This window comes from Montipora capricornis, unplaced genomic scaffold, assembly GCF_036669925.1.
Source record: "Montipora capricornis isolate CH-2021 unplaced genomic scaffold, ASM3666992v2 scaffold_115, whole genome shotgun sequence".
NCBI lineage: Eukaryota > Metazoa > Cnidaria > Anthozoa > Scleractinia > Acroporidae > Montipora > Montipora capricornis.
In genome coordinates, this window is record NW_027179880.1 from 89234 (window position 1) to 116277 (window position 27044).

At 46.8% G+C, this 27044-nt stretch overlaps 27 non-coding genes and 1 pseudogene across 27 annotated transcripts; 19 read left to right on the forward strand and 9 right to left on the reverse strand.

Moving 5' to 3' along the window:
* The first annotated feature begins 3730 nt into the window (after positions 1–3730).
* Positions 3731–3894, forward strand: LOC138034288 (U1 spliceosomal RNA). The gene has a single exon (XR_011128831.1). It is a non-coding gene; the product is annotated as a U1 spliceosomal RNA (small nuclear RNA).
* Positions 3895–4874: 980 nt separating this feature from the next.
* Positions 4875–4993, reverse strand: LOC138034332 (5S ribosomal RNA). The gene has a single exon (XR_011128871.1). It is a non-coding gene; the product is annotated as a 5S ribosomal RNA (ribosomal RNA).
* Positions 4994–5259: 266 nt separating this feature from the next.
* Positions 5260–5450, forward strand: LOC138034307 (U2 spliceosomal RNA). Its single transcript, XR_011128849.1, has one exon. It is a non-coding gene; the product is annotated as a U2 spliceosomal RNA (small nuclear RNA).
* A 194-nt stretch (positions 5451–5644) lies between these two features.
* Positions 5645–5808, forward strand: LOC138034359 (U1 spliceosomal RNA). The gene has a single exon (XR_011128896.1). It is a non-coding gene; the product is annotated as a U1 spliceosomal RNA (small nuclear RNA).
* Positions 5809–6791: 983 nt separating this feature from the next.
* Positions 6792–6912, reverse strand: LOC138034358 (5S ribosomal RNA). Its single transcript, XR_011128895.1, has one exon. It is a non-coding gene; the product is annotated as a 5S ribosomal RNA (ribosomal RNA).
* A 269-nt stretch (positions 6913–7181) lies between these two features.
* Positions 7182–7372, forward strand: LOC138034311 (U2 spliceosomal RNA). Its single transcript, XR_011128852.1, has one exon. It is a non-coding gene; the product is annotated as a U2 spliceosomal RNA (small nuclear RNA).
* Positions 7373–7566: 194 nt separating this feature from the next.
* On the forward strand, positions 7567–7731 carry LOC138034289 (U1 spliceosomal RNA). The gene has a single exon (XR_011128832.1). It is a non-coding gene; the product is annotated as a U1 spliceosomal RNA (small nuclear RNA).
* A 981-nt stretch (positions 7732–8712) lies between these two features.
* LOC138034357 (5S ribosomal RNA) lies at positions 8713–8832 on the reverse strand. The gene has a single exon (XR_011128894.1). It is a non-coding gene; the product is annotated as a 5S ribosomal RNA (ribosomal RNA).
* Positions 8833–9099: 267 nt separating this feature from the next.
* On the forward strand, positions 9100–9296 carry LOC138034327 (U2 spliceosomal RNA). The gene has a single exon (XR_011128867.1). It is a non-coding gene; the product is annotated as a U2 spliceosomal RNA (small nuclear RNA).
* A 194-nt stretch (positions 9297–9490) lies between these two features.
* On the forward strand, positions 9491–9654 carry LOC138034377 (U1 spliceosomal RNA). The gene has a single exon (XR_011128913.1). It is a non-coding gene; the product is annotated as a U1 spliceosomal RNA (small nuclear RNA).
* Positions 9655–10630: 976 nt separating this feature from the next.
* Positions 10631–10749, reverse strand: LOC138034333 (5S ribosomal RNA). The gene has a single exon (XR_011128872.1). It is a non-coding gene; the product is annotated as a 5S ribosomal RNA (ribosomal RNA).
* Positions 10750–16427: 5678 nt separating this feature from the next.
* LOC138034329 (U2 spliceosomal RNA) lies at positions 16428–16601 on the forward strand (annotated as a pseudogene).
* A 194-nt stretch (positions 16602–16795) lies between these two features.
* Positions 16796–16959, forward strand: LOC138034282 (U1 spliceosomal RNA). Its single transcript, XR_011128825.1, has one exon. It is a non-coding gene; the product is annotated as a U1 spliceosomal RNA (small nuclear RNA).
* Positions 16960–17936: 977 nt separating this feature from the next.
* LOC138034334 (5S ribosomal RNA) lies at positions 17937–18055 on the reverse strand. The gene has a single exon (XR_011128873.1). It is a non-coding gene; the product is annotated as a 5S ribosomal RNA (ribosomal RNA).
* Positions 18056–18322: 267 nt separating this feature from the next.
* Positions 18323–18516, forward strand: LOC138034313 (U2 spliceosomal RNA). Its single transcript, XR_011128854.1, has one exon. It is a non-coding gene; the product is annotated as a U2 spliceosomal RNA (small nuclear RNA).
* A 194-nt stretch (positions 18517–18710) lies between these two features.
* Positions 18711–18874, forward strand: LOC138034283 (U1 spliceosomal RNA). The gene has a single exon (XR_011128826.1). It is a non-coding gene; the product is annotated as a U1 spliceosomal RNA (small nuclear RNA).
* A 985-nt stretch (positions 18875–19859) lies between these two features.
* LOC138034335 (5S ribosomal RNA) lies at positions 19860–19978 on the reverse strand. Its single transcript, XR_011128874.1, has one exon. It is a non-coding gene; the product is annotated as a 5S ribosomal RNA (ribosomal RNA).
* Positions 19979–20246: 268 nt separating this feature from the next.
* Positions 20247–20438, forward strand: LOC138034305 (U2 spliceosomal RNA). The gene has a single exon (XR_011128847.1). It is a non-coding gene; the product is annotated as a U2 spliceosomal RNA (small nuclear RNA).
* Positions 20439–20633: 195 nt separating this feature from the next.
* LOC138034284 (U1 spliceosomal RNA) lies at positions 20634–20797 on the forward strand. Its single transcript, XR_011128827.1, has one exon. It is a non-coding gene; the product is annotated as a U1 spliceosomal RNA (small nuclear RNA).
* Positions 20798–21778: 981 nt separating this feature from the next.
* On the reverse strand, positions 21779–21897 carry LOC138034337 (5S ribosomal RNA). The gene has a single exon (XR_011128876.1). It is a non-coding gene; the product is annotated as a 5S ribosomal RNA (ribosomal RNA).
* A 270-nt stretch (positions 21898–22167) lies between these two features.
* Positions 22168–22359, forward strand: LOC138034312 (U2 spliceosomal RNA). The gene has a single exon (XR_011128853.1). It is a non-coding gene; the product is annotated as a U2 spliceosomal RNA (small nuclear RNA).
* A 194-nt stretch (positions 22360–22553) lies between these two features.
* Positions 22554–22717, forward strand: LOC138034285 (U1 spliceosomal RNA). The gene has a single exon (XR_011128828.1). It is a non-coding gene; the product is annotated as a U1 spliceosomal RNA (small nuclear RNA).
* Positions 22718–23696: 979 nt separating this feature from the next.
* LOC138034338 (5S ribosomal RNA) lies at positions 23697–23815 on the reverse strand. The gene has a single exon (XR_011128877.1). It is a non-coding gene; the product is annotated as a 5S ribosomal RNA (ribosomal RNA).
* A 272-nt stretch (positions 23816–24087) lies between these two features.
* On the forward strand, positions 24088–24281 carry LOC138034309 (U2 spliceosomal RNA). Its single transcript, XR_011128850.1, has one exon. It is a non-coding gene; the product is annotated as a U2 spliceosomal RNA (small nuclear RNA).
* Positions 24282–24475: 194 nt separating this feature from the next.
* LOC138034286 (U1 spliceosomal RNA) lies at positions 24476–24639 on the forward strand. The gene has a single exon (XR_011128829.1). It is a non-coding gene; the product is annotated as a U1 spliceosomal RNA (small nuclear RNA).
* Positions 24640–25615: 976 nt separating this feature from the next.
* LOC138034355 (5S ribosomal RNA) lies at positions 25616–25733 on the reverse strand. Its single transcript, XR_011128893.1, has one exon. It is a non-coding gene; the product is annotated as a 5S ribosomal RNA (ribosomal RNA).
* A 264-nt stretch (positions 25734–25997) lies between these two features.
* Positions 25998–26189, forward strand: LOC138034328 (U2 spliceosomal RNA). The gene has a single exon (XR_011128868.1). It is a non-coding gene; the product is annotated as a U2 spliceosomal RNA (small nuclear RNA).
* A 202-nt stretch (positions 26190–26391) lies between these two features.
* Positions 26392–26552, forward strand: LOC138034301 (U1 spliceosomal RNA). The gene has a single exon (XR_011128844.1). It is a non-coding gene; the product is annotated as a U1 spliceosomal RNA (small nuclear RNA).
* The last annotated feature ends 492 nt before the right edge of the window (positions 26553–27044 follow it).

The following is a 27044-nucleotide window of genomic DNA, read 5'->3' on the forward strand; positions in this document are numbered from 1 at the left end:
GAGTGTAAGTCTGTGGTTTGTGAGTTTGATGGTCGTTTTGTTTTGGTTGAGTTTTTCTCTTCGTGGTTCTTTTTTTCGGGTTGCTTCTATTTATGCTCCCAATCGTAATCCTGACCGTGATGCTTTTTTTTGGTTCGTTGTGTTGACTCTATTGATCCTGCTGTTCCCACTCTTTTGTGCGGCGATTTCAACACGGTCCTGGATCGTGTTCGGGATCGCCGTGGGGGTCTTGTCCTTTTGATGTCTCTCGTGAAAGTTCTGCTCTGTTGTCGGCTATTTTTTGGATTGTTGTGTGGTGGATATTTGGCGTGAAAGGCAACCAAAAATGATTCTGCTTTCACCTGGTTCCGGCCCGATGGGGCCCTTGCTTCGCGCATTGACCTCATCGGTTGCCCGTATGCTTGGGTGCCTTATGTGTCTTCTGTAGACATTCTGCCGTGTCCCTTTTCTGATCATTGCGCTATTTCTTTCTCATGGGCTCTCCCCAGCTCCGTTCCTCCGGGTCCGGGGTTGTGGAAGCTCAATCTTTCTGTTCTGGATGAGGCCGAGTATATCGACCTCATCTCAACTTTCTGGTCTTATTGGCAGTCTCGTCAGTCTTCTTCTTTTTCTTTCCCTCACTAGGTGGTGGGACAGTGGCAAAATCCCATATTAAACGTATTAGTATTAATTATTGTAAAGGTCGTGGTAAAAGTAAAGTAGTGGAACGTAATATTTTGTCTAGTCTTGCTGCCCATTTAAAAGTTCATATTGATTCTGGTCGTCTTTCTTTTCTTCCTGCGTATCTTTCTACTCTGTCTCGTCTCCGTGCTTTGGATGTTGAAGTTGCTCGTGGTGCTCAAGTTCGTGCCCGGTCGAGGTGGGTGGAGGAGGGTGAGTCCTCCTCTGCTTACTTCTTCCGGCTCGAAAAGAAAAAACGGCACTGACCGTAATATCTCGGCGCTGAGAGCTAGTGATGGTACTTTGGTTACGGACAAGGATGGGTTGTGTGATGTTTTTCGTTCGTTTCTTTCTATTCGGATCTTTTCTCTGCTGCTCCTTGTGACTCCAATGCTCGTGCTGAGCTTCTTTCTAACATTTCTTCAGTTCTTCCGTATAATGATAGTGAGGTGTGCGAAGGTCTTCTCAGCCAGGAGGAGTGTTTTGCAGCTCTTCAGGGCATGGCCCGTGGTAAAGCTCCTGGTTGTGATGGCCTTCCCATGGAATTCTATTTAAAATTTTGGCATGTTTTGGGTTTTGGATTTGGTTTGTGTATTGAATTCTGCTTTTGGTTTTGGGCTGTTTGTCTCACTCTCAGCGCCGAGGTTCATTATTTTTATCGTTTAAGAAAGGGGATCGTCTTGACCCTAAAAAACTGGCGTCCAATCTCCCTGTTGAATGTCGATTATAAAATTGCTTCTCGTTCTATTGCTGCTCGTCTTCTTAAAGTTATTCATTTGGTTGTTGATAAAGATCAGTCTTGTGGTGTTCCTGGCCGTTTTATTGGTGAAAATGTTGCTTTTCTTCGTGATGTTGTTGATTTTTGCTCTTCTTCTGGTGTTCCTGGGCTGCTCTTCTTTCTCTTGACCAAGAAAAGGCATTCGACAGGGTTGATTGGACGTTCCTTCGTTCTACTCTATATGCCATGGGTTTTTGGGCAGTCTTTTGTTGGGTGGGTTAATTTATTTTACAATAATGTGAGTAGTTGTGTAAATGTTAATGGTTATATTTCTAATTCTTTTAGTTTATCTCGTGGGGGTGAGGCAGGGGTGTCCCCTGTCTCCCCTCCTTTACGTTTTGGTTGCCGAGGTACTTGCATGTATATTCGTTCTAGTGGTTTTAATTTCTGGTTTGTCTCTTCCTGGTTCTTCGTCTTCTCTGCCTGTTATTTCTGCGTACGCTGATGACACTACGTTGGTTGTTTCTTCTGTTCCTGGTATTTTGGCTGTTTTTGATGTCTATTCTTTGTATGAGAGGGGGTCTGGGGCTAAATTAAAATTTTGGAAAATGCGAAGGTTTGTGGTTGGGTGGTTGGAATGGGCGCACTGACTCACCGGTGAACATTACTTGGTCATCGGTGAAGGTGAAGGTGTTGGGGGTTTTTCTGGGTCCGGGTAACTTGGAGGAGGACAATTGGAGGCCGCGTATCACCGCGGTTGAAAATGCTTTGAACTCTTGGCGTCAGCGTTCGTTATCCTATAAGGGCAAGGCACTTGTTATCAATGCCTTGGCCCTTTCCCCGTGTGTGTGGTACGTGGCCTCTTTAATCCATGTTCCCCGGTGGGTCAGTGTCGAATTGAATACGTTAATTTTTAAATTTTTTTGGAGCGGTAAGCGAGACTTGGTCGCTCGTCGTGTTGTGGGTTCAGCCTTCTTGTTTGGGTGGTTTCTCTGTTGTGGATTTTTCAGTGTAAGTAAGGTTATGGCTCTTCATGTTCAGTGGGTTCGTCGTTTTGTTTCTTCTCCGTCTTCTTGGGTCACTTTCATGGTTTTTGGTTTTCTTCTCGGCTTGCCGCTCCTCCGCATCTCGTTTTTTTCTGCTCCGCTTTGTTTTTTCGCCGGATTCTCTGCCTCCGTTTTATCGTTCTCTGTTGACTGCTTGGCGGGCGTGTAAAGGATCCCTTACAGCGTCTTCTTTGGGTATTGGTTTCGGGTATTGATTTTTGTCCTGTTTCTACTATGACCACGAAATCTGCTTATTTGTTTCTTTTGTCCGAGAATGCTGTCTCTCCTCATTGTGAGGAGAAGTTCTTTCCTTTGTTTGGTTCTCTTTATTGGTCTTCTACTTGGCGTCAGCTTTTCTTTTTTTTTTGATTTGGATCGGCCAGTTATTGATTTGTCTTGGAAAATTTCTCATGGGGTCCTTTACACGGCCGAAAGGCTTGCTGGTTTTGGTTATGCTCTTTCCACTGCTTGTTTTTGTTCTGCTCCTGTCGAGTCTCTTCAGCATCTGTTTTTTCACTGTCCTCTGGCGGTCAGTGTTTTGTCCTGGCTTCAGTCTCTTATGTTCTTGGCTTCTCCTCTTTGTCCTTCTCTATCTTGGTTCGTCATGCACTTTTTTGGTTCTCGGCTGATGAGTTGTCTGTGGTTCCACGGGTTTTTGTTTATATGTTGAATGTCTGCAAGTTTTTTGTATTTGGGGGGCTCGGAATGATTTTCGTTTTAGGGGTGTTCGTCCTTCGGCTGTTGATGTTATGGAGCGTGTGAAGTCTCGGGTTCGGTTTAATCTTCCCGTTTGTTTTTTCCGTCGTTTCCGGTCTGACCGCCGTCGTCGTTATTTTGTCCGTCAGTGGGGTGGTCGTGGTGTGGTGGCGTCGTTGCGTAATGATACTCTGGTTGTTCACATTTAGGTGCTGGTTTTGTGTTGCGTGTGCCTGTCCTGGCCTTTTTTTTCGGGGTGAACCAACGCCTTGGCGCTGGGTAAGTCGGTTGACGGGTGGCCCTTTTTTGTGGGTCGCTTTTCACCCTTGTGCTGGGTCGTGCTTGTTTTGGTTTTGTCCAGTTTGTTTTTGAGTCTTTTTTGTCGTTTTGTCGAATTGTCATTTAGGAGTGTAAGTCAGGCGAGGCATCTCCTAGTGCAATTCCTCGTTTGTGTGTTTGTCTTTTGTTACTTGTTGGTAGGGGCGGGGTTCGATTCCCCGGCGAAGTTGGCGTGTTGGTGCACCCCCGTTTGAGGTGAACCGTTGTGTTTGACGGATTCGTCGTTATGTCTGGCGGCCATTGCACTCACCCTACCGGGGTTAAACATAAAAAACTTACCTGACGCGGGAGGCACTGTGATCAGGGAGGCAGTCCTCTCAAGGTGAGGCTCTTTCATTGCACTTCGATTGGGTTGACCCTTGCGATTACCCCAAATGTGGGTAACTCGAGCGTATAATTTCTGGTAGTGGGGACCTGCGTTCGCGCTAGTCCCCGCACCAAACCCCGGTGGCAAAGTTGGCTAATGGGAAGGTTTTGTTGGTAACGTTTCAGGCAGGGCAGGGAAGGAGATGCGGTGGCGGTGTAAGGACTAAGGAAGGTGAGTTGTATTTGTGAAGTCCACTGCTGAAATTGTAGGTGAATGTTCCGTACTTGGTGCACTGAAAAACTGTGATTTCATTTCTCTCATTCTTGGCCGTACAGAGAGGGAGACGACGTTTTTTATTTCAGCCGCATCGATTCCATCGATAGACGAGTGAGACAAGAAAATGCCAGCGGGTCGAGCTCTTATCCTCGTGCATCGTTTTCGAAAACGTAAGTGGATGTGTGTTTGTACTGCTCCATCGCGATAGATTTCTTTTGCGTTGTGTTATGTTGCGTTCTGGAGAGCCCGTTTTGCATTGAGTAACTGAGGACCCGCCAGATCAGTTGGCGTTACATTTCTGTGGCCAACACTTTGTGGTTTCTCTATGTTATCAGTTAATTGGATTGTTATCATAAAAAGTAAATCTTTCATGGTCAGGATAGTGTCTTATCGGCCCTTTGAATACGTACTGTCCGTGTTGAGCAGGGAACAGTAAGACTTTGAAGTGCGCTACGTCACGTAAGTCACGTTTTCGCAAGATCAATGTTGTAGTGTTGTAGCCTTCGTTATATACATATCATCCGGGCTAGGTTAACTTCCATCTAATGCATAACAGTGCATGCATTTTTTACTTGTCGTATCCTGTTCTTTGCTCACACGAAAAGATACGTTTCATGTCATAAACGTTGGATTGATAAGATCTCGCGCGCACGCGCTCCCTTGGGAATACAAGTTCCACTTTCTCGTGTGAACTATTTTGTTTTTTGTCGTATGTCTCATCTTTGACATATCGTTGGCATGTTTGTGTTCAAAAAACCTGGTTTGGAATGTTCTTTCATTGAAAGAAACTGAGATTTTTTGAGATAATCAAGTGTACAGAAGGAAAAAGGGAAGCCTACAACACGGGGTATTCCCAGGCGGTCTCCCATCCAAGTACTAACCCCGCCCGACAGGGCTTAACTTCGGTGATCGGACGAGAACCGGTGTTTTCCCTGTGGTATGGTCGTAGACAAGTAATTTGCCGTGAAAAATTAACTTTGTTATAAGGAAAATGAAAACGAGGTCAGAGCAAGCACAATGTGCATTTGTCCTCTTGCCGTCAACGCAAGTGCCATGCAATGCTGGTGCTGCTGCCCACTGTACAGAGCGATCGTTGTGTGCGCCTCGCTTTCAGGTTGGCTTTGGGCATTCCTTCCTTGGCACGGATTGTAATCGGACCACCATATCTCGTGGCCATGAGACTGGGAGCACCTTGTCCGCCGTGAGCATTTACGGGCATCGCTTCTCGGCCTTTTGGCTAAGATCAAGTGTAGTATCTGTTCTTATCAGCTTAATATCTGATACGCTGCTCATCGAGCAGCTCATATATTAAACTGATTTTTGGAACGGGCCGTGGAAAAGAGGCTTGCCTCGTCCCGGCCACGGGTTGCCTCGGTATAGCACTACCTCCGAGCGTGGCCCACTTCCCTCTGGGGAAGAAATAATCAAGTGAAAGCAGAAAAAGTGACCAAGCAACCAACCTTCACATTCTCTTCTCTTTTCTAGGTAGCATAGCAGCGAGTGGACAGCACGACACGACAGGACGAGGAGCACGTGACCTCCATTACCACATGGTATGCGCAGACAAGTTGCGTTTTGCGGTCCCGGAGAGGCTGAAAAGGCATACTTACCTGACGCGGGAGGCACTGTGATCAGGGAGGCAGTCCTCTCAAGGTGAGGCTCTTTCATTGCACTTCGATTGGGTTGACCCTTGCGATTACCCCAAATGTGGGTAACTCGAGCGTATAATTTCTGGTAGTGGGGACCTGCGTTCGCGCTAGTCCCCCGCACCAAACCCCGGTGGCAAAGTTGGCTAATGGGAAGGTTTGTTGGTAACGTTTCAGGCAGGGCAGGGAAGGAGATGCGGTGGCGGTGTAAGGACTAAGGAAGGTGAGTTGTATTTGTGAAGTCCACTGCTGAAATTGTAGGTGAATGTTTTCCGTACTTGGTGCACTGAAAAACTGTGATTTCATTTCTCTCATTCTTGGCCGTACAGAGAGGAGACGACGTGTTTATTTCAGCCGCATCGATTTCCATCGATAGACGAGTGAGACAAGAAAATGCCAGCGGGTCGAGCTCTTATCCTCGTGCATCGTTTCGAAAACGTAAGTGGATGTGTGTTTGTACTGCTCCATCGCGATAGATTTCTTTTGCGTTTGTGTTATGTTGCGTTCTGGAGAGCCCGTTTTGCATTGAGTAACTGAGGACCCGCCAGATCAGTTGGCGTTACATTTCTGTGGCCAACACTTTGTGGTTTCTCTATGTTATCAGTTAATTGGATTGTTATCATATAAAAAAGTAAATCTTTCATGGTCAGGATAGTGTCTTATCGGCCCTTTGAATACGTACTGTCCGTGTTGAGCAGGGAACAGTAAGACTTTGAAGTGCGCTACGTCACGTAAGTCACGTTTTCGCAAGATCAATGTTGTAGTGTTGTAGCCTTCGTTGTATACATATATCATCCGGGCTAGGTTAACTTCCATCTAATGCATAACAGTGCATGCATTTTTTACTTGTCGTATCCTGTTCTTTGCTCACACGAAAAGATACGTTTCATGTCATAAACGTTGGATTGATAAGATCTCGCGCGCACGCGCTCCCTTGGAATACAAGTTCCACTTTCTCTCGTGAACTATTTTGTTTTTGTCGTATGTCTCATCTTTGACATATCGTTGGCATGTTGTGTTCAAAAAACCTGGTTTGGAATGTTCTTTCATTGAAAGAAACTGAGATTTTTTGAGATAATCAAGTGTACAGAAGGAAAAAGGGAAGCCTACAACACGGGGGTATTCCCAGGCGGTCTCCCATCCAAGTACTAACCCCGCCCGACAGGGCTTAACTTCGGTGATCGGACGAGAACGGTGTTTTTTCCCTGTGGTATGGTCGTAGACAAGTAATTTGCCGTGAAAATTAACTTTTGTTATAAGGGAAAATGAAAACGAGGTCAGAGCAAGCACAATGTGCATTTGTCCTCTTGCCGTCAACGCAAGTGCCATGCAATGCTGGTGCTGCTGCCCACTGTACAAGAGCGATCGTTGTGTGCGCCTCGCTTTTCAGGTTGGCTTTGGGCATTCCTTCCTTGGCACGGATTGTAATCGGACCACCATATCTCGTGGCCATGAGACTGGGAGCACCTTGTCCGCCGTGAGCATTTACGGGCATCGCTTCTCGGCCTTTTGGCTAAGATCAAGTGTAGTATCTGTTCTTATCAGCTTAATATCTGATACGCTGCTCATCGAGCAGCTCATATATTAAACTGATTTTTGGAACTGGGCCGTGGAAAAGAGGCTTGCCTCGTCCCGGCCACGGGTGCCTCGGTATAGCACTACCTCCGAGCGTGGCCCACTTCCCTCTGGGGAAGAAATAATCAAGTGAAAGCAGAAAAAGTGACCAAGCAACCAACCTTCACATTCTCTTCTCTTTTCTAGGTAGCATAGCAGCGAGTGGACAGCACGACACGACAGGACGAGGAGCACGTGACCTCCATTACCACATGGTATGCGCAGACAAGTTGCGTTTTGCGGTCCCGGAGAGGCTGAAAAGGCATACTTACCTGACGCGGGAGGCACTGTGATCAGGGAGGCAGTCCTCTCAAGGTGAGGCTCTTTCATTGCACTTCGATTGGGTTGACCCTTGCGATTACCCCAAATGTGGGGTAACTCGAGCGTATAATTTCTGGTAGTGGGGACCTGCGTTCGCGCTAGTCCCCGCACCAAACCCCGGTGGCAAAGTTGGCTAATGGGAAGGTTTGTTGGTAACGTTTCAGGCAGGGCAGGGAAGGAGATGCGGTGGCGGTGTAAGGACTAAGGAAGGTGAGTTGTATTTGTGAAGTCCACTGCTGAAATTGTAGGTGAATGTTCCGTACTTGGTGCACTGAAAAACTGTGATTTCATTTCTCTCATTCTTGGCCGTACAGAGAGGGAGACGACGTGTTTATTTCAGCCGCATCGATTTCCATCGATAGACGAGTGAGACAAGAAAATGCCAGCGGGTCGAGCTCTTATCCTCGTGCATCGTTTCGAAAACGTAAGTGGATGTGTGTTTGTACTGCTCCATCGCGATAGATTTCTTTTGCGTTGTGTTATGTTGCGTTCTGGAGAGCCCGTTTTGCATTGAGTAACTGAGGACCCGCCAGATCAGTTGGCGTTACATTTCTGTGGCCAACACTTTGTGGTTTCTCTATGTTATCAGTTAATTGGATTGTTATCATAAAAGTAAATCTTTCATGGTCAGGATAGTGTCTTATCGGCCCTTTGAATACGTACTGTCCGTGTTGAGCAGGGAACAGTAAGACTTTGAAGTGCGCTACGTCACGTAAGTCACGTTTTCGCAAGATCAATGTTGTAGTGTTGTAGCCTTCGTTGTATACATATCATCCGGGCTAGGTTAACTTCCATCTAATGCATAACAGTGCATGCATTTTTTACTTGTCGTATCCTGTTCTTTGCTCACACGAAAAGATACGTTTCATGTCATAAACGTTGGATTGATAAGATCTCGCGCGCACGCGCTCCCTTGGGAATACAAGTTCCACTTTCTCGTGTGAACTATTTTGTTTTTGTCGTATGTCGTATGTCTCATCTTTGACATATCGTTGGCATGTTGTGTTCAAAAAACCTGGTTTGGAATGTTCTTTCATTGAAAGAAACTGAGATTTTTTGAGATAATCAAGTGTACAGAAGGAAAAGGGAAGCCTACAACACGGGGTATTCCCAGGCGGTCTCCCATCCAAGTACTAACCCCGCCCGACAGGCTTAACTTCGGTGATCGGACGAGAACCGGTGTTTTCCCTGTGTGGTATGGTCGTAGACAAGTAATTTGCCGTGAAAATTAACTTTGTTATAAGGGAAAATGAAAACGAGGTCAGAGCAAGCACAATGTGCATTTGTCCTCTTGCCGTCAACGCAAGTGCCATGCAATGCTGGTGCTGCTGCCCACTGTACAAGAGCGATCGTTGTGTGCGCCTCGCTTTCAGGTTGGCTTTGGGCATTCCTTCCTTGGCACGGATTGTAATCGGACCACCATATCTCGTGGCCATGAGACTGGGAGCACCTTGTCCGCCGTGAGCATTTACGGGCATCGCTTCTCGGCCTTTTGGCTAAGATCAAGTGTGTAGTATCTGTTCTTATATCAGCTTAATATCTGATACCGCTGCTCATCGAGCAGCTCATATATTAAACTGATTTTTGGAACTGGGCCGTGGAAAAGAGGCTTGCCTCGTCCCGGCCACGGGTTGCCTCGGTATAGCACTACCTCCGAGCGTGGCCCACTTCCCTCTGGGGAAGAAATAATCAAGTGAAAGCAGAAAAAGTGACCAAGCAACCAACCTTCACATTCTCTTCTCTTTTCTAGGTAGCATAGCAGCGAGTGGACAGCACGACACGACAGGACGAGGAGCACGTGACCTCCATTACCACATGGTATGCGCAGACAAGTTGCGTTTTGCGGTCCCGGAGAGGCTGAAAAGGCATACTTACCTGACGCGGGAGGCACTGTGATCAGGGAGGCAGTCCTCTCAAGGTGAGGCTCTTTCATTGCACTTCGATTGGGTTGACCCTTGCGATTACCCCAAATGTGGGTAACTCGAGCGTATAATTTCTGGTAGTGGGGACCTGCGTTCGCGCTAGTCCCCGCACCAAACCCCGGTGGCAAAGTTGGCTAATGGGAAGGTTTGTTGGTAACGTTTCAGGCAGGGCAGGGAAGGAGATGCGGTGGCGGTGTAAGGACTAAGGAAGGTGAGTTGTATTTGTGAAGTCCACTGCTGAAATTGTAGGTGAATGTTCCGTACTTGGTGCACTGAAAAACTGTGATTTCATTTCTCTCATTCTTGGCCGTACAGAGAGGGAGACGACGTGTTTATTTCAGCCGCATCGATTTCCATCGATAGACGAGTGAGACAAGAAAATGCCAGCGGGTCGAGCTCTTATCCTCGTGCATCGTTTCGAAAACGTAAGTGGATGTGTGTTTGTACTGCTCCATCGCGATAGATTTATTTTGCGTTGTGTTATGTTGCGTTCTGGAGAGCCCGTTTTGCATTGAGTAACTGAGGACCCGCCAGATCAGTTGGCGTTACATTTCTGTGGCCAACACTTTGTGGTTTCTCTATGTTATCAGTTAATTGGATTGTTATCATAAAAAGTAAATCTTTCATGGTCAGGATAGTGTCTTATCGGCCCTTTGAATACGTACTGTCCGTGTTGAGCAGGGAACAGTAAGACTTTGAAGTGCGCTACGTCACGTAAGTCACGTTTTCGCAAGATCAATGTTGTAGTGTTGTAGCCTTCGTTGTATACATATCATCCGGGCTAGGTTAACTTCCATCTAATGCATAACAGTGCATGCATTTTTTACTTGTCGTATCCTGTTCTTTGCTCACACGAAAAGATACGTTTCATGTCATAAACGTTGGATTGATAAGGTCTCGCGCGCACGCGCTCCCTTGGGAATACAAGTTCCACTTTCTCGTGTGAACTATTTTGTTTTTGTCGTATGTCTCATCTTTGACATATCGTTGGCATGTTGTGTTCAAAAAACCTGGTTTGGAATGTTCTTTCATTGAAAGAAACTGAGATTTTTTGAGATAATCAAGTGTACAGAAGGAAAAAGGGAAGCCTACAACACGGGGTATTCCCAGGCGGTCTCCCATCCAAGTACTAACCCCGCCCGACAGGGCTTAACTTCGGTGATCGGACGAGAACCGGTGTTTTCCCTGTGGTATGGTCGTAGACAAGTAATTTGCCGTGAAAATTAACTTTGTTATAAGGGAAAATGAAAACGAGGTCAGAGCAAGCACAATGTGCATTTGTCCTCTTGCCGTCAACGCAAGTGCCATGCAATGCTGGTGCTGCTGCCCACTGTACAAGAGCGATCGTTGTGTGCGCCTCGCTTTCAGGTTGGCTTTGGGCATTCCTTCCTTGGCACGGATTGTAATCGGACCACCATATCTCGTGGCCATGAGACTGGGAGCACCTTGTCCGCCGTGAGCATTTACGGGCATCGCTTCTCGGCCTTTTGGCTAAGTCTTTTTGGCCGATGTTTTGTGGGTTCTCCCAGGGCGAAGCCCTACCATTTTGGTAGTAGGTTTTGCGTTCCTTGTGGTATCCTTGCTCTTGCGATTCCATGGATGCTGATACTGATACACGTGTTAATTGGGGCGACGCCCCTATGGATGATGTTTCTGAGAATGTTGCTGTGAATCCTTCTTCTGATATTGCTGCTACCTCATCGAATACTGCTATTTCATATGCCGGTGTCACTGCCGGGTCTGGTGACCCTGTTCCGCTCGTCAATAATGCTCCTGTTCGCAGCCGCTTTGTTCCGTCTACCTTTGAGAGAGAGAATTTTTCTGTTTATAACCGCTTGCCAGAGAGACCGTGTTCTGCCTTTTTTCCGAAACCTGATGGCGACTTTGCTTTAAAGGATCTTTTTGCCGACCTAGAGACCTGCCAGATTCCTTCTGCTGCTGTTCGCTGCGTCCAGTGGGTTTCCCCGCAGCAAGTGTGTGTCACCTTTACCAAAGAAGATTATCGTAACACCTTTCTTCGGGCTTCATCGTTGGTGCCTCGTTTCCTCCGCTCTGGTGCCCCTACATCTTCTGGTAACCCCCGTATCGTCTATGTTGCTGTTTTTGGTGCTCCTTATGAACTTCCTGATTCTGCGCTTCATATGCGTCTTGCTCCCTATGGTACTGTGAAGTTTACTCGACGTAGTAAACACCAGAACTACCCTACGTTGGACAATGGAACTCGGGTCTTTGGTATGGTCCTGTCCAAATCTATCCCTTCCTTTCTTCGTTTTGGCCGGGTTCTGGTCCGTGTCCGTCACGACAATCAGACGCCTACTTGTCGAAAGTGCAACCTTCCCGATCACATGGCTAAGGATTGCCCTAATACCTTCTGCTACAATTGCGAGCGTATTGGTCATATGTTTAAGGAATGCCCTGAGAAGGATTTCTGCTGTGTGTGTCGTGACCAAGGCCATAGGGCTATCGATTGTCAACACTCGTGGCATCGCCGTCCTCGATCTTACCGAGATGCTGACAAGCCAGACGACCCTCCTCCCCAGCCGTCTCCTGATCTTCAACCTGCTGTTCAGCCCTCTAATCGACCTTCGCAGCCTCCTAGCCAACTATCTTCATCCTGCTCTTCCCAATCCTCGTCGCAGTCTTCCTCGTCGCAGTCTTCCTCTTTGCAGCCTTCTTCTGAGCACTCGGCCCCTTCGCAGATACAATCTTCCCCTCCTCTTTCTTCTGACCTTTCTCAGTCCCAGAGTATTTTGGCTTCCTATGCGCCCTCTAATCCAGCCTTGGTAGAAGCTGCCTCCGATGCCGAAGTAGCCTATGCTATGGATGTTGCCGATCCTCCGCCTGACTCCCTTCCTGATTACCCTGATGACAACTCCGATCCTGATAATGTTCCTGCCCCTGTCGCTGACCCTGTTCCTGATGCTGTTCCTGATCTTGACGTTGACGTTGCTTCTGATGATGCTGATCCTGACCTTGATCCTGATGCTGATTCGCCCTTACAGACCTCTCGCCCGCTGCTTTCTGACCCTGGTGATCATCCTCTCGTCGTTTCTGATGATTCTGACTCAGATGATTATACCCCTGCGCCTGACCTTTTCCCAACTCGTACGTTGGGACGAGCTGTCAAGAGAGGATCCAGCCGGACACCTGCTAATGTCACTCCAACCATTGTGCCTGTTCGTAAGTCAACGAATCCTTCGCGTGTGCCTACGAAAAAAAGCCGTCCATCATGACCTCTATGTTTAATTTAATTTCAATTAATTCACGTGGTTCTAATCGGGCTACTCGGAAAGCTTTGCTTGATTATGTTCGTTTCGGTTTCGGTATTATCTGCATTCAGGAGACTTTAATATCTGATCCTGTTGCCTTTAATTCCCTGGTTGCTGACTGGAGTGGGCCATCTTTTTGGTCCCCTGCTGTTGGTAAACAGGCTGGTGTTATTATTTTGATTTCCGATCGTTTTGATGGTCAAGTTTTATCTTGGCGTAGAGATCATGATGGACGTGTCCTTAGTTTACTCGTTGAGTATAATAATCGTAAGTTTAATATTATTAATATTTATGCGCCCACCCTTTTGACTGACCGAAAAGTGTTTTTCGAGAATCTGCATGCTTTCTGCCTTCCTGCTGATTTTACCATTATTGCCGGTGATTTCAATTGTTATGAATCTGATTTAGATAAATTCGGTGGCAATGTCTCCATTGCAAAATATCTCTCTGACTTTCGTCGTTCACTTTACCTTGAAGATGCTTGGCGCAAATTGCATCCCCGTGTCCGAGCGTGCTCTTGGTTTAATTCTAATTTTTCCATCGGCTCGCGCCTTGACAAATTTTTTGTTTCCCGAAATTTATTCCCCTTAGTTCAGTCCTGTGACATTTCTCCTTGCGCCTTTTCTGATCATGATTTTGTTAATCTTTCTTTAAAATTGGAGTCTAATTATATGCGTGGTCCGGGCTTATGGAAATTTAATTCCTCCCTTTTGAATGATAGCGATTTTTGTCTTTCCTTTGATGCTAAGATTCGCGAGCTCTCCGATTGCGTTGACTATTTTCCGTCAGTCAAATGTTGGTGGGACTTTTTTAAGGACTCTATTCGCTCGGAAATTATTTCCTTTGCTAAGAATAAACGTAGAAGTCTCTCGCATGAGCGCGTCCTTATAACTAATGCAATAATTGGTCTCAAGCGCCGTCTTGTCTGTGGCGACCTTTCGGTCGCCCCTGAAATTTCTCGGCTTGAATCTGAACTGAATGCTCTTACCTTGCGTGTTTTGGAAGGCTCTAAAATCCGTTCTCGCGTCCAGTGGCTTGAGGAGGGCGAGAAACCTTCACGCTTCTTCTTCAAGTTAGAACGTGAGCGCTTAGACCGTAATAACGTTTCTTCTATTTTGAATGATAATGACATTGAAGTTTTCACTCGGGAGGAGGTTGAACGTGCGCACGTGCGCTTTTATTCAAATCTTTTCTCGCAAGAGGTTATTGATCCTGTGTGTAAACAATCCTGTTTTGATTCTATTCTTTCTTCGCTTTCTCCTCCTCTGCGCGACTCATGCGAGGGACTTTTAACTTTAGATGAATTGACTATTTCATTAAGGAGCCTTAGCCTAGGAAGGTCACCTGGTTCTGATGGTTTGTCTGTCGAATTTTACTTGCGTTTTTGGGACATTCTGGGCCCCCTTTTACTATCAGTCGCAAACCAATGTTTTCACGACTCTGAACTTTCGGATTCTATGAAGGGAAGCGTTACTCGCCTTATTTATAAGAAGCGTGGGGATATTAAGAATTTGAAAAACTGGAGGCCCATTTCTTTGCTCAATGTGGATTATAAGATTATCTCTAAAGCCATCACAACTCGTCTTTCTTCGGTTATGCATCACATAGTTTCTCCTGATCAATCTTGTTCTGTTCCGGGTCGTTCAATCTTCTCTAATGTGACGTTGTTGCGCGATGTTCTTAGCCACATTGAGCAAACAAATGAGTCTGCTATTTTGATTAGTTTAGATCAAGAAAAGGCCTTCGACCGAGTCGATCGCGTCTTCCTTCTAGAGCTGCTTAATGTTTACGGTTTTGGTTCTGATTTTTGTCGTTGGATTAGTACCTTTTATAATGGTGCTTGCATGCGTATCATCCTCAATGATTGGCTTACTGAGAGTATCCCCCTTGAACGGGGTGTCCGTCAGGGGGATCCTCTCTCTCCTCTACTTTATGTTTTATGTGTAGAAGTTCTTGCTAATCTGATCCGTAGATCTCCTGAGATTGAGGGGTTTTTACTTCCTGGTGCAAGGGGCTTGCAGGCGAAAGTTCGCCTTTATGCTGATGACACTACTGCTGTTTTGAAAGACCTTTTCTCTCTAAATAATCTTTTTGATTGTGTTAGTGTTTAAGAAAGTGGTTATTGAGCTAAGCTAAATAAGTCGAAAACGGAGGCCATGTGGCTCGGTGCTTGGCGTTCTCGGACTGACGAACCCCTTGGACTTACTTGGGTCAAGAAAATGAAAATTCTTGGGGTCTTTTTTGGTACTATCCCTGTTGAGAATGATAATTGGCAACCTAAGCTAAACAAACTAGAGAAGTCCCTCAATCTTTGGAGATCTCGTTCTCTGTCCTTCCTAGGCAAGGCTCTCCTTATTAACACCTTAGGGTTAAGCAAGCTGATGTATCTAGCTAGGGTTTTGCTTCCCCCTGCCTGGGTCCTTTCCCGTATCAATAGTTTCATCTGGCCTTTTCTTTGGGGTTGTAAAATTGAGACGGTTGCTCGTAATACTTTATATTTAAGCGCTGCGCAAGGGGGTATAGGTATTATTAATTTTAGTGTTAAGTGCCTTGCCTTGCAGTTAGCGGGGATGGCTTTTACTTTGGACTCGCCTCACGATTCTAGTTTTTATCTTTGTAAATATTTTGTTGGTAGACGTTTGTCTTCTCTTCGCCCCCAGTGGAATTGTTTGCGCGATAATTTTGCCCCTTCTGCCTGCTTTCCGTCTCCTTTTTACGCCCGCTGTCTTGAAACTCTTTTATCCGTTGGCAGTTGCGACTTAACTTCTAAGCGTTTATATTTGAAACTACTTTCCTCGAATTCCTCCTCCCCTATCTTGCATAGAGTTTGGACCCAGGTTTGTGGCTCTTCTTTTTCACTCAATGATCATTGGTCTCTCGTTCGAGATTCTCTTACCGAAAATCCTAAAAATGATCTCTTGTGGCTAATCGCTCTCCGCGGTGTTAAGGTTCGCGATTCCCTTGCTAATTGGGGATATATTAACTCGGCTTTCTGTGCTTCTTGCCCTAGACGAGAGACTATCGATCATTGTTTTTTGCATTGCCCTCGGGTTAAGCGGGTTTGGTCCCGTTTTTCCCCAACTTTAGATCGTGTGCTAGGCTTTCGGCTTACCTTAAATGTCCCTTTCGTGTTCTTTTTTATTTGGCCCCCTCTCGTTACAAAGAGGGCTCGCATTGCGCGCCACATTATCAAGACCATTCTCTACGGTGTTTGGCTCTTTCGCAATAAGGCCACCTTTTATAACGGTAAAGAAGATCATCGGGCTATTATCCGTTTTGTTTCTGGCGATCTCCGTAGTCGAATTAAGCTCGATCACTTTCGCCTTTCAGACAGTCGCTTTTCTTCTTTGTGGTCTCTCCCAGGCTTTTGCACCGTAGAGAATGGTCTTCCTAGCGTTACTATTTAGGCGTACATTTAATTCTCGTTTTGCTTTGTCCGCGCGCTGTTTGCGGTGCCTGTAATCCGGGGCTCTCTTTAAGGAACTTGCGCAGTTCATGGACTTTATCGTTAGGGCCCCTGGCCCTTACGGCTAGCTGCTTACTCCGGCTTTGTGACTCTGTAGACTTTTCTGTATTCCTGAATATGTAATTGCTCCATTTTTATTTGTGAATAAACGCTCTTTTGAAAAAAAATCTGTTCTTATCAGCTTAATATCTGATACGCTGCTCATCGAGCAGCTCATATATTAAACTGATTTTTGGAACTGGGCCGTGGAAAAGAGGCTTGCCTCGTCCCGGCCACGGGTTGCCTCGGTATAGCACTACCTCCGAGCGTGGCCCACTTCCCTCTGGGGAAGAAATAATCAAGTGAAAGCAGAAAAAGTGACCAAGCAACCAACCTTCACATTCTCTTCTCTTTTCTAGGTAGCATAGCAGCGAGTGGACAGCACGACACGACAGGACGAGGAGCACGTGACCTCCATTACCACATGGTATGCGCAGACAAGTTGCGTTTTGCGGTCCCGGAGAGGCTGAAAAGGCATACTTACCTGACGCGGGAGGCACTGTGATCAGGGAGGCAGTCCTCTCAAGGTGAGGCTCTTTCATTGCACTTCGATTGGGTTGACCCTTGCGATTACCCCAAATGTGGGTAACTCGAGCGTATAATTTCTGGTAGTGGGGACCTGCGTTCGCGCTAGTCCCCGCACCAAACCCCGGTGGCAAAGTTGGCTAATGGGAAGGTTTGTTGGTAACGTTTCAGGCAGGGCAGGGAAGGAGATGCGGTGGCGGTGTAAGGACTAAGGAAGGTGAGTTGTATTTGTGAAGTCCACTGCTGAAATTGTAGGTGAATGTTCCGTACTTGGTGCACTGAAAAACTGTGATTTCATTTCTCTCATTCTTGGCCGTACAGAGAGGGAGACGACGTGTTTATTTCAGCCGCATCGATTTCCATCGATAGACGAGTGAGACAAGAAAATGCCAGCGGGTCGAGCTCTTATCCTCGTGCATCGTTTCGAAAACGTAAGTGGATGTGTGTTTGTACTGCTCCATCGCGATAGATTTATTTTGCGTTGTGTTATGTTGCGTTCTGGAGAGCCCGTTTTGCATTGAGTAACTGAGGACCCGCCAGATCAGTTGGCGTTACATTTCTGTGGCCAACACTTTGTGGTTTCTCTATGTTATCAGTTAATTGGATTGTTATCATAAAAAGTAAATCTTTCATGGTCAGGATAGTGTCTTATCGGCCCTTTGAATACGTACTGTCCGTGTTGAGCAGGGAACAGTAAGACTTTGAAGTGCGCTACGTCACGTAAGTCACGTTTTCGCAAGATCAATGTTGTAGTGTTGTAGCCTTCGTTGTATACATATCATCCGGGCTAGGTTAACTTCCATCTAATGCATAACAGTGCATGCATTTTTTACTTGTCGTATCCTGTTCTTTGCTCACACGAAAAGATACGTTTCATGTCATAAACGTTGGATTGATAAGATCTCGCGCGCACGCGCTCCCTTGGGAATACAAGTTCCACTTTCTCGTGTGAACTATTTTGTTTTTGTCGTATGTCTCATCTTTGACATATCGTTGGCATGTTGTGTTCAAAAAACCTGGTTTGGAATGTTCTTTCATTGAAAGAAACTGAGATTTTTTGAGATAATCAAGTGTACAGAAGGAAAAAAGGGAAGCCTACAACACGGGGTATTCCCAGGCGGTCTCCCATCCAAGTACTAACCCCGCCCGACAGGGCTTAACTTCGGTGATCGGACGAGAACCGGTGTTTTCCCTGTGGTATGGTCGTAGACAAGTAATTTGCCGTGAAAATTAACTTTGTTATAAGGGGAAAATGAAAACGAGGTCAGAGCAAGCACAATGTGCATTTGTCCTCTTGCCGTCAACGCAAGTGCCATGCAATGCTGGTGCTGCTGCCCACTGTACAAGAGCGATCGTTGTGTGCGCCTCGCTTTCAGGTTGGCTTTGGGCATTCCTTCCTTGGCACGGATTGTAATCGGACCACCATATCTCGTGGCCATGAGACTGGGAGCACCTTGTCCGCCGTGAGCATTTACGGGCATCCTTCTCGGCCTTTTGGCTAAGATCAAGTGTAGTATCTGTTCTTATCAGCTTAATATCTGATACGCTGCTCATCGAGCAGCTCATATATTAAACTGATTTTTGGAACTGGGCCGTGTGGAAAAGAGGCTTGCCTCGTCCCGGCCACGGGTTGCCTCGGTATAGCACTACCTCCGAGCGTGGCCCACTTCCCTCTGGGGAAGAAATAATCAAGTGAAAGCAGAAAAAGTGACCAAGCAACCAACCTTCACATTCTCTTCTCTTTTCTAGGTAGCATAGCAGCGAGTGGACAGCACGACACGACAGGACGAGGAGCACGTGACCTCCATTACCACATGGTATGCGCAGACAAGTTGCGTTTTGCGGTCCCGGAGAGGCTGAAAAGGCATACTTACCTGACGCGGGAGGCACTGTGATCAGGGAGGCAGTCCTCTCAAGGTGAGGCTCTTTCATTGCACTTCGATTGGGTTGACCCTTGCGATTACCCCAAATGTGGGTAACTCGAGCGTATAATTTCTGGTAGTGGGGACCTGCGTTCGCGCTAGTCCCCGCACCAAACCCCGGGTGGCAAAGTTGGCTAATGGGAAGGTTTGTTGGTAACGTTCAGGCAGGGCAGGGAAGGAGATGCGGTGGCGGTGTAAGGACTAAGGAAGTAAGTGAGTTGTATTTGTGAAGTCCACTGCTGAAATTGTAGGTGAATGTTCCGTACTTGGTGCACTGAAAAAACTGTGATTTCATTTCTCTCATTCTTGGCCGTACAGAGAGGGAGAGACGACGTGTTTATTTCAGCCGCATCGATTTCCATCGATAGACGAGTGAGACAAGAAAATGCCAGCGGGTCGAGCTCTTATCCTCGTGCATCGTTTCGAAAACGTAAGTGGATGTGTGTTTGTACTGCTCCATCGCGATAGATTTCTTTTGCGTTGTGTTATGTTGCGTTCTGGAGAGCCCGTTTTGCATGGAGTAACTGAGGACCCGCCAGATCAGTTGGCGTTACATTTCTGTGGCCAACACTTTGTGGTTTCTCTATGTTATCAGTTAATTGGATTGTTATCATAAAAAGTAAATCTTTCATGGTCAGGATAGTGTCTTATCGGCCCTTTGAATACGTACTGTCCCGTGTTGAGCAGGGAACAGTAAGACTTTGAAGTGCGCTACGTCACGTAAGTCACGTTTTCGCAAGATCAATGTTGTAGTGTTGTAGCCTTCGTTGTATACATATCATCCGGGCTAGGTTAACTTCCATCTAATGCATAACAGTGCATGCATTTTTTACTTGTCGTATCCTGTTCTTTGCTCACACGAAAAGATACGTTTCATGTCATAAAACGTTGGATTGATAAGATCTCGCGCGCACGCGCTCCCTTGGGAATACAAGTTCCACTTTCTCGTGTGAACTATTTGTTTTTGTCGTATGTCTCATCTTTGACATATCGTTGGCATGTTGTGTTCAAAAAACCTGGTTTGGAATGTTCTTTCATTGAAAGAAACTGAGATTTTTTGAGATAATCAAGTGTACAGAAGGAAAAAAGGGGAAGCCTACAACACGGGGTATTCCCAGGCGGTCTCCCATCCAAGTACTAACCCCGCCCGACAGGGCTTAACTTCGGTGATCGGACGAGAACCGGTGTTTTCCCTGTGGTATGGTCGTAGACAAGTAATTTGCCGTGAAAATTAACTTTGTTATAAGGGAAAATGAAAACGAGGTCAGAGCAAGCACAATGTGCATTTGTCCTCTTGCCGTCAACGCAAGTGCCATGCAATGCTGGTGCTGCTGCCCACTGTACAAGAGCGATCGTTGTGTGCGCCTCGCTTTCAGGGTTGGCTTTGGGCATTCCTTCCTTGGCACGGATTGTAATCGGACCACCATATCTCGTGGCCATGAGACTGGGAGCACCTTGTCCGCCGTGAGCATTTACGGGCATCGCTTCTCGGCCTTTTGGCTAAGATCAAGTGTAGTATCTGTTCTTATCAGCTTAATATCTGATACGCTGCTCATCGAGCAGCTCATATATTAAACTGATTTTTGGAACTGGGCCGTGGAAAAGAGGCTTGCCTCGTCCCGGCCACGGGTTGCCTCGGTATAGCACTACCTCCGAGCGTGGCCCACTTCCCTCTGGGGAAGAAATAATCAAGTGAAAGCAGAAAAAAGTGACCAAGCAACCAACCTTCACATTCTCTTCTCTTTTCTAGGTAGCATAGCAGCGAGTGGACAGCACGACACGACAGGACGAGGAGCACGTGACCTCCATTACCACATGGTATGCGCAGACAAGTTGCGTTTTGCGGTCCCGGAGAGGCTGAAAAGGCATACTTACCTGACGCGGGAGGCACTGTGATCAGGGAGGCAGTCCTCTCAAGGTGAGGCTCTTTCATTGCACTTCGATTGGGTTGACCCTTGCGATTACCCCAAATGTGGGTAACTCGAGCGTATAATTTCTGGTAGTGGGGACCTGCGTTCGCGCTAGTCCCCGCACCAAACCCCGGTGGCAAAGTTGGCTAATGGAAGGTTTGTTGGTAACGTTTCAGGCAGGGCAGGGAAGGAGATGCGGTGGCGGTGTAAGGACTAAGGAAGGTGAGTTTGTATTTGTGAAGTCCACTGCTGAAATTGTAGGTGAATGTTCCGACTTGGTGCACTGAAAAACTGTGATTTCATTTCTCTCATTCTTGGCCGTACAGAGAGGGAGACGACGTGTTTATTTCAGCCGCATCGATTTCCATCGATAGACGAGTGAGACAAGAAAATGCCAGCGGGTCGAGCTCTTATCCTCGTGCATCGTTTCGAAAACGTAAGTGGATGTGTGTTTGTACTGCTCCATCGCGATAGATTTCTTTTGCGTTGTGTTATGTTGCGTTCTGGAGAGCCCGTTTTGCATTGAGTAACTGAGGACCCGCGCCAGATCAGTTGGCGTTACATTTCTGTGGCCAACACTTTGTGGTTTCTCTATGTTATCAGTTAATTGGATTGTTATCATAAAAAAGTAAATCTTTTCATGGTCAGGATAGTGTGTCTTATCGGCCCTTGAATACGTACTGTCCGTGTTGAGCAGGGAACAGTAAGACTTTGAAGTGCGCTACGTCACGTAAGTCACGTTTTCGCAAGATCAATGTTGTAGTGTTGTAGCCTTCGTTGTATACATATCATCCGGGCTAGGTTAACTTCCATCTAATGCATAACAGTGCATGCATTTTTTACTTGTCGTATCCTGTTCTTTGCTCACACGAAAAGATACGTTTCATGTCATAAACGTTGGATTGATAAGATCTCGCGCGCGCACGCGCTCCCTTGGGAATACAAGTTCCACTTTCTCGTGTGAACTATTTGTTTTTGTCGTATGTCTCATCTTTGACATATCGTTGGCATGTTGTGTTCAAAAAACCTGGTTTGGAATGTTCTTTCATTGAAAGAAACTGAGATTTTTTGAGATAATCAAGTGTACAGAAGGAAAAAGGGAAGCCTACAACACGGGGTATTCCCAGGCGGTCTCCCATCCAAGTACTAACCCCGCCCGACAGGGCTTAACTTCGGTGATCGGACGAGAACCGGTGTTTTCCCTGTGGTATGGTCGTAGACAAGTAATTTGCCGTGAAAATTAACTTTGTTATAAGGGAAAATGAAAACGAGGTCAGAGCAAGCACAATGTGCATTTGTCCTCTTGCCGTCAACGCAAGTGCCATGCAATGCTGGTGCTGCTGCTGCCCACTGTACAAGAGCGATCGTTGTGTGCGCCTCGCTTTCAGGTTGGCTTTGGGCATTCCTTCCTTGGCACGGATTGTAATCGGACCACCATATCTCGTGGCCATGAGACTGGGAGCACCTTGTCCGCCGTGAGCATTTACGGGCATCGCTTCTCGGCCTTTTGGCTAAGATCAAGTGTAGTATCTGTTCTTATCAGCTTAATATCTGATACGCTGCTCATCGAGCAGCTCATATATTAAACTGATTTTTGGGAACTGGGCCGTGGAAAAGAGGCTTGCCTCGTCCGGCCACGGGTTGCCTCGGTATAGCACTACCTCCGAGCGTGGCCCACTTCCCTCTGGGGAAGAAATAATCAAGTGAAAGCAGAAAAAGTGACCAAGCAACCAACCTTCACATTCTCTTCTCTTTTCTAGGTAGCATAGCAGCGAGTGGACAGCACGACACGACAGGACGAGGAGCACGTGACCTCACATTACCACATGGTATGCGCAGACAAGTTGCGTTTTGCGGTCCCGAGAGGCTGAAAAGGCATACTTACCTGACGCGGGAGGCACTGTGATCAGGGAGGCAGTCCTCTCAAGGTGAGGCTCTTTCATTGCACTTCGATTGGGTTGACCCTTGCGATTACCCCAAATGTGGGTAACTCGAGCGTATAATTTCTGGTAGTGGGGACCTGCGTTCGCGCTAGTCCCCGCACCAAACCCCGGTGGCAAAGTTGGCTAATGGGAAGGTTGTTGTGGTAACGTTTCAGGCAGGGCAGGGAAGGAGATGCGGTGGCGGTGTAAGGACTAAGGAAGGTGAGTTGTATTTGTGAAGTCCACTGCTGAAATTGTAGGTGAATGTTCCGTACTTGGTGCACTGAAAAACTGTGATTTCATTTCTCTCATTCTTGGCCGTTACAGAGAGGGAGACGACGTGTTTATTTCAGCCGCATCGATTTCCATCGATAGACGAGTGAGACAAGAAAATGCCAGCGGGTCGAGCTCTTATCCTCGTGCATCGTTTCGAAAACGTAAGTGGATGTGTGTTTGTACTGCTCCATCGCGATAGATTTTTTTGCGTTGTGTTATGTTGCGTTCTGGAGAGCCCGTTTTGCATTGAGTAACTGAGGACCCGCCAGATCAGTTGGCGTTACATTTCTGTGGCCAACACTTTGTGGTTTCTCTATGTTATCAGTTAATTGGATTGTTATCATAAAAAGTAAATCTTTCATGGTCAGGATAGTGTCTTATCGGCCCTTTGAATACGTACTGTCCGTGTTGAGCAGGGAACAGTAAGACTTTGAAGTGCGCTACGTCACGTAAGTCACGTTTTCGCAAGATCAATGTTGTAGTGTGTTGTAGCCTTCGTTGTATACATATCATCCGGGCTAGGTTAACTTCCATCTAATGCATAACAGTGCATGCATTTTTTACTTGTCGTATCCTGTTCTTTGCTCACACGAAAAGATACGTTCATGTCATAAACGTTGGATTGATAAGATCTCGCGCGCACGCGCTCCCTTGGGAATACAAGTTCCACTTTCTCGTGTGAACTATTTTGTTTTTGTCGTATGTCTCATCTTTGACATATCGTTGGCATGTTGTGTTCAAAAAACCTGGTTTGGAATGTTCTTTCATTGAAAGAAACTGAGATTTTTTTGAGATAATCAAGTGTACAGAAGGAAAAAGGGAAGCCTACAACACGGGGTATTCCCAGGCGGTCTCCCATCCAAGTACTAACCCCGCCCGACAGGGCTTAACTTCGGTGATCGGACGAGAACCGGTGTTTTCCCTGTGGTATGGTCGTAGACAAGTAATTTGCCGTGAAAATTAACTTTGTTATAAGGGAAAATGAAAAACGAGGTCAGAGCAAGCACAAATGTGCATTTGTCCTCTTGCCGTCAACGCAAGTGCCATGCAATGCTGGTGCTGCTGCCCACTGTACAAGAGCGATCGTTGTTGTGTGCGCCTCGCTTTCAGGTTGGCTTTGGGCATTCCTTCCTTGGCACGGATTGTAATCGGACCACCATATCTCGTGGCCATGAGACTGGGAGCACCTTGTCCGCCGTGAGCATTTACGGGCATCGCTTCTCGGCCTTTTGGCTAAGATCAAGTGTAGTATCTGTTCTTATCAGCTTAATATCTGATACGCGCTGCTCATCGAGCAGCTCATATATTAAACTGATTTTTGGAACTGGGCCGTGGAAAAGAGGCTTGCCTCGTCCCGGCCACGGGTTGCCTCGGTATAGCACTACCTCCGAGCGTGGCCCACTTCCCTCTGGGGAAGAAATAATCAAGTGAAAGCAGAAAAAGTGACCAAGCAACCAACCTTCACATTCTCTTCTCTTTTCTAGGTAGCATAGCAGCGAGTGGACAGCACGACACGACAGGACGAGGAGCACGTGACCTCCATTACCACATGGTATGCGCAGACAAGTTGCGTTTTGCGGTCCCGGAGAGGCTGAAAAGGCATACTTACCTGACGCGGGAGGCACTGTGATCAGGGAGGCAGTCCTCTCAAGGTGAGGCTCTTTCATTGCACTTCGATTGGGTTGACCCTTGCGATTACCCCAAATGTGGGTAACTCGAGCGTATAATTTCTGGTAGTGGGGACCTGCGTTCGCGCTAGTCCCCGCACCAAACCCCGGTGGCAAAGTTGGCTAATGGGAAGGTTTGTTGGTAACGTTTCAGGCAGGGCAGGGAAGGAGATGCGGTGGCGGTGTAAGGACTAAGGAAGGTGAGTTGTATTTGTGAAGTCCACTGCTGAAATTGTAGGTGAATGTTCCGTACTTGGTGCACTGAAAAACTGTGATTTCATTTCTCTCATTCTTGGCCGTACAGAGAGGGAGACGACGTGTTTATTTCAGCCGCATCGATTTCCATCGATAGACGAGTGAGACAAGAAAATGCCAGCGGGTCGAGCTCTTATCCTCGTGCATCGTTTCGAAAACGTAAGTGGATGTGTGTTTTATACTGCTCCATCGCGATAGATTTCTTTGCGTTGTGTTATGTTGCGTTTGGAGAGCCCGTTTTGCATTGAGTAACTGAGGACCCGCCAGATCAGTTGGCGTTACATTCTGTGGCCAACACTTTGTGGTTTCTCGTATGTTATCAGTTAATTGGATTGTTATCATAAAAAGTAAAATCTTTCATGGTCAGGATAGTGTCTTATCGGCCCTTTGAATACGTACTGTCCGTGTTGAGCAGGGAACAGTAAGACTTTGAAGTGCGCTACGTCACGTAAGTCACGTTTTCGCAAGATCAATGTTGTAGTGTTGTAGCCTTCGTTGTATACATATCATCCGGGCTAGGTTAACTTCCATCTAATGCATAACAGTGCATGCATTTTTTACTTGTCGTATCCTGTTCTTTGCTAACACGAAAAAGATACGTTTCATGTCAAAACGTTGGATTGATAAGATCTCGCGCGCACGCGCTCCCTTGGGAATACAAGTTCCACTTTCTCGTGTCAATTAATTTGTTTTTGTCGTATGTCTCATATTTGACAAATCTTTGGCATGTTGTGTTCAAAAAAATGGTTTGGAATGTTCTTTCATTGAAAGAAACTGAGATTTTTTGAGATAATCAAGTGTACAGAGAAGAAAAAGGGAAGCCTACAACACGCGGTATTCCCAGGCGGTCTCCCATCCAAGTACTAACCCGCCCGACAGGGCTTAACTTCGGTGATCGGACGAGAACCGGTTGTTTCCCTGTGGTATGGTCGTAGACAAGTAATTTGCCGTGAAAATTAACTTTGTTATAAGGGAAAATGAAAACTAGGTCAGAGCAAGACAATGTGCATTGTCCTCTTGCCGTCAACGCAAGTGCCATGCAATGTGGTGCTGCTGCCCACTGTACAAGAGCGATCGGTGTGTGCGCCTCGCTTTCAGGTTGGATCTGTGCCTCCCTTCCTTGGCACGGCTTGTAATCGGACCACGATACCTCGTGGCCATGCGACTGGGAGCCCCTTGTCCGCCGTGAGCATTTACGGGCGTCGCTTCTCGGCCTTTTGGCTAAGATCAAGTATAGTATCTGTTCTTATCAGTTTAATATCTTGTACGCTGCGCATCCAGAATCTCATATATTAAAATGATTTTTGGGACTACGCCGTTGAAAAGAGGATTGCCTCGTCCCGGCCACGGGTTGCCTCGGTTTAGCACTACCTCCGAGCGTGGCCCACTCCCTCTGGGGAAGGAAATAATCAAGTGAAAGCAGAAAAAGTGACCAAGCAACCAACCTTCACATTCTCTTCTCTTTTCTAGGTAGGCATAGCAGCGACGGTGTGGACTGCACGACACGACCGGGACGAGGAGCACGTGACCTCCATTACCACATGGTATGCGCAGACAAGTTGCGTTTTGCGGTTCCGCGAGGAGGCTGAAAAGGCATACTTACCTGACGCGGGAGGCACTTGATCAGGGAGGCAGTACTCTCAAGGGGAGCTCTTTCATTGCACTTCGATTGGGTTGACCCTTGCGATTACCCCAAATGTGGGTAACTCGAGCGTATAATTTCTGTAGTGGGGACCTGCGTTCGCGCTAGTCCCCGCACAAACCCCGGTGGCAAAGTTGGCTAATGGGAAGGTTTGTTGGTAACGTTTCAGGCAGGGCAGGGAAGGAGAGATGCAGCGTGGCTGGTTGTTGTAAGGACCAGGAAGGTGAGTTTGGTATATTAGTGAAATGTCCACTACGCTGAAAGTGCTAGGTGAATCGTTCCGTACTTGCCAGTGCACTGCAAAACTGTGATTTCATTTCTCTCATTCTTTTTAGAGCCGTTAACATGAGAGGGAGACGAGCGTATGTTTATTTCAGCCGCCAATCGATTCTCCATACGATTAGACGAGATGAGACAAGAAAATGCCAGCGGGTCGAGCTTCTTATCACTCGTGCATCGTTTCGAAAAAGTAAAGTGGATGTGTTGTATATGTACCTGCCCCCATCGCGATTAGATTTCTTTTGCGTTGCCCTGTTATGTTGCGTTCTGGAGAGCCGTTCTTTTGCATTGAGGTAAACTGAGGACCCGCCAGATCAGTTTGGCGTT